The sequence below is a fragment of the Myotis myotis genome, unplaced genomic scaffold (assembly GCF_014108235.1).
Source record: "Myotis myotis isolate mMyoMyo1 unplaced genomic scaffold, mMyoMyo1.p scaffold_m19_p_9, whole genome shotgun sequence".
In the NCBI taxonomy this organism is placed as follows: Eukaryota; Metazoa; Chordata; class Mammalia; order Chiroptera; family Vespertilionidae; genus Myotis; species Myotis myotis.
The window spans coordinates 5,140,966-5,154,132 of NW_023416401.1; the positions used below are offsets into that span (position 1 = coordinate 5,140,966).

Here is a 13,167-nt window from a genome sequence, read left to right on the forward strand (position 1 = left end):
CTGGGCCACACTGGCCGGGCCATGAGTTTATTTTGATGCTTTCAAATCAAATGGAGTACTACAATCTAATCCTTTTTTTTCAACCATATTTCCATTTTTTCTGTACTGAGAATTCTGGTTTTCCAAGATGGGCCACAATAGAATTAGAATATCACACAGATATTCATTTCTTTTATTACCGTACACATGCAACAGTTTCAGAATAACAGTACTAATACAACTACCACCAATATTTAATGAGAACAATTAAACATTTTTTATTTGCGCTCCCTATCCTCCCCCTACTTTTTAAAGCTGTACTCTATCAACATTTTCGGAACACTTTGCTATGGTGTCACATACTGTACTCCCTTCCTCCTCCCCCAGTTAGTCTTAGTTCTTCAAGGAGCTGTGTTCAGTGCTTGCCACCAGTCCTAATTTTATAGTTTGACTGTTCTTCACATCTGACTTTTTAATGACAAATCCAAACGTTTGTTTCTTACACGTAAATGTAGTCGTCATCATGGTGTCCCAGATATCTAGGGTAAACTATCCATTCCTCTTTAAAGTCTTGCGTATGGTCCTGCCACCCACTACAAGGGAATCAGAACGACGGAAAGCCGTTGAAGTTGAGGGCTTTCCCTCCTCCTTGTAGATGTGGACTTCACAGCTGTGAGCAAGTAGCAGATGTTTCGTTTCACAACCCCTTCCTCCACTTGGGATGAGTCATCCAATAAAGCACACGAGGGAGGTAATCTCAGACTGAAAGTCTATTTTTAGTCCCTAAAAAATAATTCCTGAGCATCAGTACTGTCCAGGAAATAAATCTTTGTTCATTTAGAGCAATCCAAAAGGCATCTTTAGATCTGTAAAACTTGAAAAAATGCCAAAACGTTAAATCCCGTATTTCACATAAAGCTTTAAGTCACCCGTGGGGCTCGGTGCAGCAGTTCTGCGCCCTGCCCCTGGATGCCCCCAGGAGAAGTTTGCCGCCTCCAGGACGCATCAGGCGCTGGCCGCCTGCATGATGGTGCCTTCGGAATGGTTTTGAGTTCTAAAACGGTCAAGTGCAAATATCCATTCTTTCACGGTGCCTTTAACCTTTTATATTAAAAAAAAAAAAATCCTCTAATTCATTGTTTTAAAGAATGAAAACCAGTATTTGAAGCTGTTGACTACTAACAAGTTTCACGCTGTTCCTAGCGCCTGAGATGCCGCTTTTCCAGGGGCTTCTAAGGGAAATCTGAGTCACGTTTCTCTTCAAGGCTAAACTCTTCTAACCCTGCGAAGCCGGTGGAGCTGTTCCTTTCATGTACCTTTCCCCGGGCTTTTAACGTAGGCTGAAAGTGGGGTTCCGAGTCCGTGGCCCTATGTTAAGACCCCGGTCACAGATCCAGCTCCAGCGACGGCGCTTCACTACGTTCATGGGGTGCTCAGTCTGTCATGTGGAAGTGAGCTTACTCCAGTGACTGAACGCTGAGTGTATAATCTGTACCTTTAGGCATTGAAGTTATTTTAAAAAATCATTAAGAGATTCATTCTTTCCTTATGCAACTGCAAAAAAACAACTGTATGATCAGAATTTAAAATGTGCAGGTGTTTTTCTTTTTTTTCTTCTGTAAAAATGTATGGTGAGAAATAAAGAATGGCAGGACCATTGCTTTCAATAAAATATCTATTGTGTCTATTCTTTTTTTTCTTTAACACATATTTATTTTTATTTTTTGAATTTAAAAATCTTTTTCTCTTTTATTTATTTATATTTAAATTTCTTTATTAAGGTATTACATATGTGTCCTTATCTCCCCATGGCCCCCCCACCCTATTGTGTCTATTCTTAAATATTGATCCTGATAATTTTTTTACACAAACCGATAAACTTTTAAAATTGTCATTCAGCAGTATCTATCATGAAAACACACCTTCACGTAGGCCTCTCGGGGAACGTTTGGTAATATCTAGAGAATTATTTGTCATAACTTGGGTTTCTGGTGGCCAGGGACATAGAGGTAGAGGCCAAGGATGCTGCTCACTATTCTGCAATGCCCAGCACAGCCCCCTCACAACAAAGGATTACCAAGCCCCAAATGTCATCAGTGTCGAGGTCTAGGAACCCTGATTTAGGCCAAAGAAATGCTGGTCACCATGGAGCTACTGGTTCTGCTTCCAAGGGGCTTCACTGAAATGTAAAAGGTTAATTGTAGATGAATTCTATGTCTTAACTCTCTGCTAAATATGTACTAAGTTTTAGGTAGCCAAACCTGTCGTGTGTACCCCAGTTCAGGATATGCTCAAACATATGAGAGCTTTTTAGATTTTTTCACAAGAGGTACAGGCACATGGGTGTTATTGACGTGACCTATGATGAGTGACATCCTGCAAGGTAGAGGGAACCCAGGAGGACTTGGGAAGACTTAGCATTGTCACCTAGGCTACTTTTATGGCAGTAAATAAGACAAAATATTACAGAGGGACACCTGTATCTGAGATCCTTGAGGCTAAGAAATACTTACGTTTTTATCTTATTACTGGACAATCCTCTGGTATTTTAATCCTGCAGGATTCAGAAAGCCACACACATGGGTCTTGATTAAGGCTAATCATTGCCCCCAAAGTAGCCAGGTAAGAGGCTCAGTGAAGGTGAACCATGGGAGGAGATTGGTCAAGGTCTAGCTGTGGTTATAAACCCCCAGATCCCGGCACTCAACTTAAGGTATAGTACTGTGGGCCCTGGCTATTCTCCAGGCAGCTGCTCTCTAACCGCAGAGTTACAGGCCACTTTGATCTCATGGCATTTCTATGTCACCATGTGCTTCTCCTGGCACCCCTCATCACAACAGACTGGAAAAATGGCTGATTACACAGGTAGCACTGGCCCTATCTCCAAATACTATTGGGGATGAGGGTTTTCACATAGAACCTTTGGAGGGACACATTCAGCCCATACATGCTTCTTGGACAGAAAAATGAATGTCTGACACATGGATGGATCCGACTACTCCTGTTAGCTTCTCTGCATATTCTTTTCTCACTGGGAAGGTCTACATGGGGAGCAAATTTACTCAGCTCTAAATTTACTCCTTTTTTACCTGCTGTGTGAAAATGCATCTGGGCCCTTCACATACTTTTTCTTTCCCGGCTGGCACAATAGTAAGACTTTCCAATAGAGGGCACTAGAGGGACACTGCAGGAGGAGAGGGGCGGCAGTGTCTCTCTAGTGCCCTCTATTGGCCATCTGCAGTGCCCTGTGGCCAGCAGCACCTAGCATCCCTCTGGATGGTATCTTGCAGAATACCTGAGATACTTCTTTGCGAACAGGTAGTTTTCCATGGGACCCTGGAGGACTGTTTTCCAGCAAGTTCTGACCGCATAGCACCACAGTGACTTCTCTACCATCCAGTGAGCCACAGGGACCTCTCCAGCAAGGCCTGGGTCTAGAAGGCCCTAGTGGTGGTGGGAGTAGAGCCTTTCTCTGGGTACCCTATTTCAACCCTAAATTCCTTTTATTTTTTTTTTATTTTTATTTTTTTTCTTTTTTTTAAATTAAATCTTTATTGTTCAGATTATTACATTTGTTCCTCTTGTTTCCCCCCATAACTCCCCTCCCCCCAGCTACCACCCCACCCTCCGCCCTCACTCCCCACCCTCCGCCCTCACTCCCCACCCACTGTCCTCATCCATAGGTGCACGATTTTTGTCCAGTCTCTTCCCGCATCTCCCACACCCCTTTCCCCCCCAAGAATAGTCAGTCCATTCCCTTTCTATGTCCCTGATTCTATTATGATCACCAGATTATTTATTCACTTGATTCTTAGATTCACTTGTTGATAGATGCATGTTTGTTGTTCATAATTTGTATCTTTACCTTTTTCTTCTTCTTCCTCTTCTTAAAGGATACCTTTCAGCATTTCATATAATCCTGGTTTGGTGGTGATGAACTCCTTTAGCTTTTCCTTATCTGTGAAGCTCTTTATCTGACCTTCAGTTCTGAATGATAGCTTTGCTGGATAAAGTAATCTTGGTTGTAGGTTCTTGGTATTCATCACTTTGAATATTTCTTGCCATTCCCTTCTGGCCTGCAAAGTTTCTGTTGAGAAATCAGCTGACAGTCGTATGGGTATTCCCTTGTAGGTAACTGAGTTTCTTTCTCTTGCTGCTTTTAATATTCTCTCTTTGTCTTTTGCTCTTGGCATTTTAATTATGATGTGTCTTGGTGTGGTCCTCTTTGGATTCCTTTTGTTTGGGGTTCTCTGCGCTTCCTGGACCTGTAAGTCTATTTCTTTCACCAGGTGGGGGAAGTTTTCTGTCATTATTTCTTCAAATAGATTTTCAATATCTTGCTCTCTCTCATCTTCTGGCACCCCTATAATTCTGATGTTGGTACGCTTGAAGCTGTCCCAGAGGCTCCTTACACTATCTTCGTATTTTCGGATTCTTTTTTCATTTTGCTTTTCCGGTTGGGTGTTTTTTGCTTCTTCGCATTTCAAATCTTTGCCTTGATTCTTGCGCTCCTCTGGTCTGCTGTTGGGAGTCTGTATAGTATTCGTTATTTCAGTCCGTGTATGCTTAATTTCTAGTTGGTTCTTTATCATAACATCAAGGGTCTCATTAGATTTCTTGAGGATCTCACTACATTTATCGGCGGCTCCTAGACAGTTCTTAAGAGACCTTAAAAGTGTGGTTCTGAACTTAATATCCTCTATTGACAGTTTTGTCCTGTTTCTTTGTCTCCGCATTTTTTATGCTTTCTTGGTGCACCCCCTAGTGGTCTTTGTGCGCAGTCTTGTTGTAGTTAAGCCTTGATTGTTGTCGGCAATACCAGGGGTGATTTGACCTCCAGGCTAACTGGCTATGAGAGTCCACTGTGTCTGCAGTGGGTGAGCTTCTGTGCTGGATCTCTAGGGCGGTGCTAATCTAGCGTTTGCCTGAGGCTATCCGGCAAATGGCTCTGCGCAGGGCTTGGGCAGGGCGGGTCCCCGGGGATCTACAGGGCGGGCTGGAGCGAGCAGTTATGGCTGCTCTCAGTTCCTTCCCAGGGGCTCTGCCTCACAGAGTCCCAGCAACCGCTGCAAACCTCTGAGAGAAAGCTGCCTTAGAGTTCCGACCGAAGCCAGACAGTCCCGCTTCTCCCGTTTGAGTCTGGGTCCCTAGAGACTTGCCCGGATCTGGAGCTCAGAGTCTGAAACTCCCTCCCGATTGAAAACAACAACCGCGCCCTCCGCCTCCAGCCCGCTCCAAAACAACAACCGCACCCTCCGCCTCCAGCCCGCTCCGCGTGCACTCTGCACCTGAGTATTTCACTTCAGCACTGCGCCTCCTCTGAGTCTGGGTATGATATTCTCTTTCCTCCTAGTTGTAGAATTTCCACTCAGCCAGCCTTCCTGTGGTTCTGGATGATGTCTGTTCCGTCTTTTAGTTGTTTTTTGAAGTGGTTGTTCGAGGCAGCAATCTCCGGCGTTAACCTATGCCGCCATCTTGGTTTCTCCGACCATTTTCATTTAAAATAATTCCCTAAATTCCTTTTATTAACAAAGTAATATGGGACACTTTACAAATTTAGGTGTCATCCTTGAATAGGGGCCATACTAATCTATATTGTTCCAATTTTAGTATAGTGAGCACTCAACCCTATGGTCTTTAGATTTTTCTACTACTTACTATATGAATCTGCTAAAATTAAAAATTATATTAAACTTTCTCAGTTCAAATTACTGTGTCTGTTCAAATGTCTCCTGATTTGACCTAGACTGATCAATCAGGTTATGTTGATTTTTCCCAAGTACCCACAAGAAATTTGCATGCTCCCATCAGATTTTGCTGGCCGTGGGTAAAGAAAGAAGAGTTGGGAGTTGAGAATGCTGAGGTCCAAATCAAATAAGTAATCGTTTGCTGGACTGAGGTGCCGATGTCTCGTTCTCTGATTCACTTCCCTTTGGGTGTAAAATTGAAATGCTGACAAAACGGAGATCCTGGCCGCTGGAACGGGAAGGAATTACTGGAGGCTTTGGACTCCTGACTCCCCGAGCCACCCGCATGCTGCTCCCTTCCTGACAACCAGGATGATACTCCCTTTGCAATACACATGGAACTGGAACTCAGTTTGGGAGCGGGTGGACGTTTTAGAAGACAAAGAAGAGCTCTCTGCCAGCCCAGCCAACTTTCTTCATCTTCTCCTGAGACGAAGTTTGTCAGGGTAAACGGGGTATATGTTGCCCCAGAGTTACTGCTGACAAACAGAACATCTATAGGTGTAGCCCCATTCTCGGCCTTTCAACTTAACAGCCCTACAAACATAACCAAGTCTTTGGTGTTTACTTTTTGGGAGTTCTCCTAAAATGAGACTGATAGACAGGTAACTATTAGGACTGTAGGCCCAGTAAAAACCCAACTTGTATTAACAGGACTGTGATCTATTAAAACCCATGGGCAGAATGTCCTAATTCCTTAGAAAGCCTCAGGTCATTTTTGCATCTCAGCACTTTCAACAAAAAGTGAGTTGCAAATGAATTATGCCACTCCTCTCTCCCCAAACGGGGTCAGCTGCTCTAATGTTCTTTTAGGTCAGCGGTTCTCAACCTGTGGGTCGCGACCCCTTTGGCGGTCGAACGACCCTTTCACAGGGGTCGCCTAAGACCATCCTGCATATCAGATATTTACATGACGATTCATCACAGTAACACCATGACAGTTATGAAGCAGCAACGAAAATAACTTTATGGTTGGGTCACAACACGAAGAACTATATTTAAAGGGCCAGAAGGTGGAGAACCACTGCTCTAGGTATTCCTTTGACAACAGCAACGTTCCCAGCAGGCACCATCAGAGAGCCAGCGTGGCTAACAGTATAATTTTCACCGCTACCAAGTCAACTAAATGACGCCCATGAGACTCTGCTTTGCTTCATTCACTCTGTCCAGCAACAGATGGTACGTATCCTATGCTTCCTCCTCCTTTCTCCAGGTTCTAAATGCAAGTTTTCATTGTAGTTGTATTTGCTCTGCATTGTGGTACATAGAAATGGTTGATAGGAATCACCTTTATGATTTAGTCTAAAGCTGAAGGATTATGAGATTGTGGACGAAAGGGGCCACACGCTGACTTGACAAGCTCAGGGGAGGCCTGCATGCCGGTCTAGCAAACTCAGAGACCTAAAGTCACCACAAAGGATGGTCTGAAATTAAACTTTAACAAAAGCAGTGATGGTGGGCAGTTACGTCCTAGGCCAGGATCTTCACTGACAAGGTCAACCTTGACCTTAACTGAGCCTATCTGTCTTTCTGCATCTATGGTAACATACCCTTGAAATGTCTGGGTAACTTGTAACTTCCCTTTTTCTGGAGCCCCTAGGGCACAACCAAATGTGCTGAGCGCCAGGACAGATACCACAAATTCCTTCATTATCATGTAAATTGATCCTGCACCCACCTAAGTATGTGTCCAACATTTTACTTCTTATCCAATCCCAGGGGTTTCCCCTGCTTTGCTTTATCCCTCCTCCTTAATCTATCACCAATGAATTTCATGTAACCACCTATGTCCCTCCTTTGATTGCGAATGTATAAATGAAATGTAACCCCGCCATTCTCCAGAGCATTATCTCAATTCATTGAGGTTCTGCTTCCCGGCATATGTCGACAGTTTGGCTCAAATAAACTCACAAAAATTCTTTACAGGTTTCAATGGTTTTGACGTTAACAAGATGTTAAAGATTAGCGTGGCTCCGTGGTTGAAGGTCAACCTATGAACCAGGAGGTCACGGTTCCATTCCCGGTTGGGGCACAGGCCTGGGTTGTGGGCTCGATCCTCATTGTGGGGCCTGCAGGCAGCCAGCTGATCGATGATTCTCTATCATCACTGATGTTTCTCTCTCTCCCACTCCCTTTCGCTCTGAAATCAATAAAAACATATTTTTAAAGAAAAGATTAAGATTCAATTAAAGGTAAAAGTAAGAGGCATCGGATTGGAAACATGGCAGCCTCAAGGCGTTGCCGGAGAAGCACGCTGGGAGGGAGTCAGATGGCCTCCTTGGAGGAAGCAGTGAACGCGCATGTATTGAGAGAGGAACGGCGGGGATAGCAGAGCTCTAGGCACGGGAAGAAGGCTGCCTCTATGCTGCAGGGTTCTCTTTCCCCCAAATTAGGCTTTGTTTGCTTTTAAAAACTGGTGTCAGGCTTTCGCCTCCACTCTTATACTGGAACTAATCTTGTTATAGTTGCCGTTATCCTGGCTATGCACCCAGGTTAGAACAATGACCAGAGGATGCCAATACTTGTGTAAAGTAAAGGGGGGCGGGGGGCGGGGGGAGAAAAAAAAATAACAAAGGGAAGATGAGAGAAGGATGGAGAAAGAGAGGGGAGGGGCAGGGGCAAGGGATCTTTTATCTTCAGCTCGATTCCACAGGAAATAATAGGGGCCGAAGGGCTGCTAATAGGATTACAAATGACAGCTCTGCGATGGTACATAAAAACACAGCCGACATAAAATTAAATGTCAATAGCATGAAAATGCATATGCATAATGACATTTATGAAGGTGTTGAAATTTAACTGTCCCAAACCGGGGTAGACTAGAAAAGGGTAAATTTACTTTCCATACTTAATCTCACTTTTAAGTGTCCGTTCGTGCCGGTTTGCAGAGTTGTGCAGAGAACGTAAACGTACAATGGAAAGCAACTCCGCTCCTTCTCTTTTGCAGGAAGAGACACTTTTGCAGTGTTTCTCCTTTGCCTTTCCCTCTCCTAAAGTGTTGATTTAGTTAGGAAAATGGGTCAGGAGCCCGGCTCGTGCGGCTCAGTGGTTGAATGTCGACCCATGAACCAGGAGGTCGGGTTAGATTTGAGGTCAGGGCACCAGCCCTGGGATTTGGGCTTGAGCTCCAGTAGCAGGCGTGCAGGAGGCAGCTGATCAATGATTCTCATCATTGATGCTTCTCCCTTACTCTCTCTGAAATCAATAAAAGGATTTTTTTTTTTTTAAAGTAGAATTCTCAATCAGTAGTGCAAAAGAGGGCATTTACTATGACAAACAGATTACTAACATGTTGGAACTGCTGAAAGACCAAGTGTGACCGTGAGGCAATCACAGAAGCCACTGAGAAAGGGCAGGGACTGCCCAGGAGGGGCTGGGGCCACTGAGGGGAGGGCAGACCGTCTCCCAGAAGCTGAAACCATGAAAGAAAGGAAGCCACTGCCAGCAGCAGAGAGAGGGGATAACATTCTGTCTCCCAATTCCTTTGTGTGGTGAACAGGTGCATCCCACACCCCAAGCAAGTCTTGGATACCAGCTGGGTGTCCTACAATTCCATGCAATCCTCACACTATCCACCGAAAGAGTGTCAGGTCCCAGATGTAGGGGTCAGTCTTAAAGACTGCCCCCATCCCCACCCCTTCAGATGCCAACTCCAACTGGAAGTCCAGGTTGGCGCCTGTGCTACTGACAGACTATAGATCAGAGGTTCCCCTTGTCCGCTCCTTGGGTTCAATTTATTTGTTAGGGCAGCCTAAAAAACTCAGGAAACCAGTTTACTCACTAGACTACAGTTTCCTACAAAAGGGATTACTCAGGAACTGTAGGGAGCGGCTATGGGGTCAAGCCTCAGACTGACCTGTGGCAGAGCCACATACAATTAAGCTTGACCTTATAGTCCTCCCTTGTTCCTAGGTAGCTAATGGGCTGTGGAGGTGCAGCAAGTGCTGCCAAAACAAGGCTTGAGTAACGAAATAGATTTGAAACTTGCTAGAACATTGTAAACATGTTGACCACTCCCCTTGTTTTGCTTTGTGTGATCTGACTATAAAATAAAACTTCGGCCTACAGGCTGGGTCGCTGTTTCCTCATCCAGGCACAGTGACCCTACCTAGCCCCAGCTGTATTCTCTTGTCTGTCTTCTTTAATCCTTCACTGCCTCTCCTCAGGTTCACCCCTGGCCATGCTGGACACAGTTCAAGGAACAGCAAGACAAAGAGAGGCACAAGGCAAGGTGTGGGGGGAAGGGTGCAGGGCTCTTTGCTCTTTGAGCAGCCTACCCTCTCTTCAATCCCCAGCCTGAAGCTCTGTGGACCCTGTCCTTTCCGTTCTTGTGGAGACTTCACTACATAGGCATCATTCATGACATCACTGGCCATTTTTAATTGACCTTAATCCCCAGCTCCTCTCTTCCCTGGAGGTCTGAGTGTTGGACTTAAATTTCAACCCTTTAATCACAAGGTTGCTTCTTCTGGTGAAAAGTCACCTTATTAACATAAAAGACACATTTACCACTCACATCATTTAGGAAATTCCAAAGGTTTTAGGAACTCTGTACCACAAATGGGGAGAAAGCCCTAATACACACACACACACACACACACACACACACACACACACACACACTAATTTCTTAAATGGATTTTTAAAGAGAGGAAGGCGGGGGGAGAGAAACATCAATTTGTTGTTCCATTTATTTATGCATTCATTGGTTGATGCATGTATGTGGCTGGACCAGAGATGGAATCTGAAACGTCGGTATATCGGGATGATGCTCTAACCAATTGAGCTACCTGGCCAGGCTGATATATATTTCTTACTCTAAGTCCCAATAACAGAGAGGGAGAAATACCTTGGCTTCTTCCTTCCAGTCACTCCTTCCTACTCGGCCTGGGACATCCATCTGTCTGTGTTTGTGTTGGGTGTGGTGAGGTGGGGAATAGAAGAAATTAGTATTGCTTCGACAGGAATGAAAAGAATTAATAAAGGTTTCCAAAATAGGCTTGAACAATTAAAGGATATGCCTTCACTGAATAGGTTTATTTTTGTAATGGTCAAGAGTAACACTGAAAATATTTAACAACTGGAATCAAATGAACAAGTGACCATGTAGGACAAACTATTGACCAATCCAGAAGGGACAAGGCTGAAAAGGACTAGCCGGGCAGTATTTGTGCAAACCAGTTGAATGTCAACACTGCACCTGATACCAACTTTAAAAAGATACCAAAGAGTAAGCAGTGAATCACGAGCCGCCCTTCCATCCCACCCCCCAGCTTCCCAATCACTTCCTCAAGCAAAACAGGCTTTTACCAGCAAAACAGACGTTTCTTGCTCTCATGACAAAGTCAGGCTTTGTCAAGGAAGAAAGGAAACTTTCTAAATTCATTGATGGACCCTTTGGGATGCTAATTACCTGGCCTAGAGGATTTGATAAGGGAGTTCTGCATGTGGGAGGGTCCAATCATCAGTGAGTAGCAAGAGGAAAAGTCCATTCTTTCCAGCCCAAAGGAATGTGGTTGGAAAGGAGAGAGAGTAGGGGAAAGGTGTGCTGGTGGGTGGAGGGGAGTGCTGAAGGTGGGGGAGCTGGAAGTACATGACTTTATAGGCTGTTTAGAGCCAACATAGGGGTCAACACTTCATGTAAATCCAGTGACATAGAATGTTTATGCCGAATAAGTGGATATCCCTGTAAATTAAGGGCCCGTTAAAAAATAAAAACATGCCCTGGCCAGGTAGCTCAGTTGGTTGGAGTGGAGTCCTCCCGCCATGGTTCACTCCCCAATCAGGGCACACACAAGCAGCAACCAGTGAATGCATATATAAGTGGAACAGCAAATTGATGTTTCTCTTCCTCTTACTGTCTCTCTCTCTAAACACACACACACACACAAAACAAAATACACACAAAATGATAAAAAGAGCATTTAGTGAATAACGTTGGTGAAATGTCTTGATCCATGTCTCTATCTCACTTGTCTTCAGAGCTAATAAAAACAAAACAAAAAAAACAAGAGGTGTGGGTGCAAGACTGCACGTGCCATGTGCCTGATCAGTCCCATTGTGTTAGGGGCGAAAAGGAACCCTCAACCGGGAGCTTCCTTTTTCCTTTCCCCGAGGATTCACAGCCCATAACGCAGTGGTTCTCAACCTTCCTAACGCCGCGACCCTTTAATGCAGTTCCTCATGTTGTGGTGACCCCCAATTTCATTGTTACAAATTGAACATAATTAAAGCATAGTGATTAATCACAAAACAATATGTAATTATATATGTGTTTTCTGATGGTCTTAGGCGACCCCTATGAAAGGGTCGTTGGGCCCTGGCTGGTTTGGCTCAGTGGATAGAGTGTCGGCCTGAGGACTGAAGGGTCCCAAGTTCGATTCCAGTCAAGGGCATGTCCCTTGGTTTCGGGCACATCCCCAGTAGGGAGTGTTCGGGAGGCAGCTGATCGATGTTTCTCTCTCATCGATGTTTCTGACTCTCTATCCCTCTCCCTTCCTCTCTGTAAAAAATCAATAAAATACATTTTTTAAAAAAAAGGGTCGTTGGACCCCCCAAACGGGTCGCGACCCACAGGTTGAGAACCGCTGCCATAATGGATGTCACTTGCTTCATAGCACATCTTGACACCATCAAAACATGATGACAGGGGCCAATAGTAAGGACCAAATATTTAACGTTAGGGAAAGATAGTTTTTGAGAAAACATTCCTGAAAAACCCAGTATCACTGATAGGAGCTGCGAGAGAAGCGGGTGGGGGAGGAATGCACAGGTGGGCACTCAGCTGTTGACGTCACAACCCGTGGAAGGCGCTGCGCCGTTGCCATGGAGACCGCGCGCTCCCCACGCCGCCTCCCGCGCTCGTTGCCCTCCAGGGTTCGGGGACCTGCGGGGCAGCCACGGGCGGCGCAATGCCACGGGCGAGTGGCAGGAGGGGGCGGAGGGATCCCGGCGCACCGTGAGCCTCGGGCCGGCCCCGTTCCGGGCCGATGAGTAAGGCGCACAGCGCCCGCCACCCCGCTCCCGGCCTCGGCTGCGAAGGGAACCCGGGCGGGCCAGGCCCGGGGCGGGCGCGGGAGCTCTCTCTCTCCGTCCGCACGTGCGGGTAGGCGGCTCCATCGGGCGCCGCTGCGGGGCTCCCCACGGGCGTTCACACGAGGGGCGGAGGGGCGGTGCGGTGCTGGGCGGGGTACCCGACGGCCGGGGGCTCAGGTGGGGAACAGAAGCCGAAAGCGGGGGAAGGGAACCGGGAGAGAAGCAGATCGAGGGCTGGGTCTGCAGCCGAGGCCGCGTCCCGGGTCCCAGCGCGGGAGTGGCGGGCGGGGGGCGCGGGGGGAAGCGAAAGAGAAACCCACACCCGCACCGGTTTCTCGGCCGCACCTCCCTCCCCGCCCCGCCCACCCGCGGGGAGGAGCACCTGGGGGCGGGCACTCGGGCGCAG

The 13,167-nt window shown here is 46.2% G+C and overlaps 1 pseudogene; it reads right to left on the bottom strand.

The window, feature by feature from the left end:
* Positions 1 to 5,511: 5,511 nt before the first annotated feature.
* Positions 5,512 to 5,604, bottom strand: LOC118663856 (annotated as a pseudogene).
* Positions 5,605 to 13,167: the final 7,563 nt, after the last annotated feature.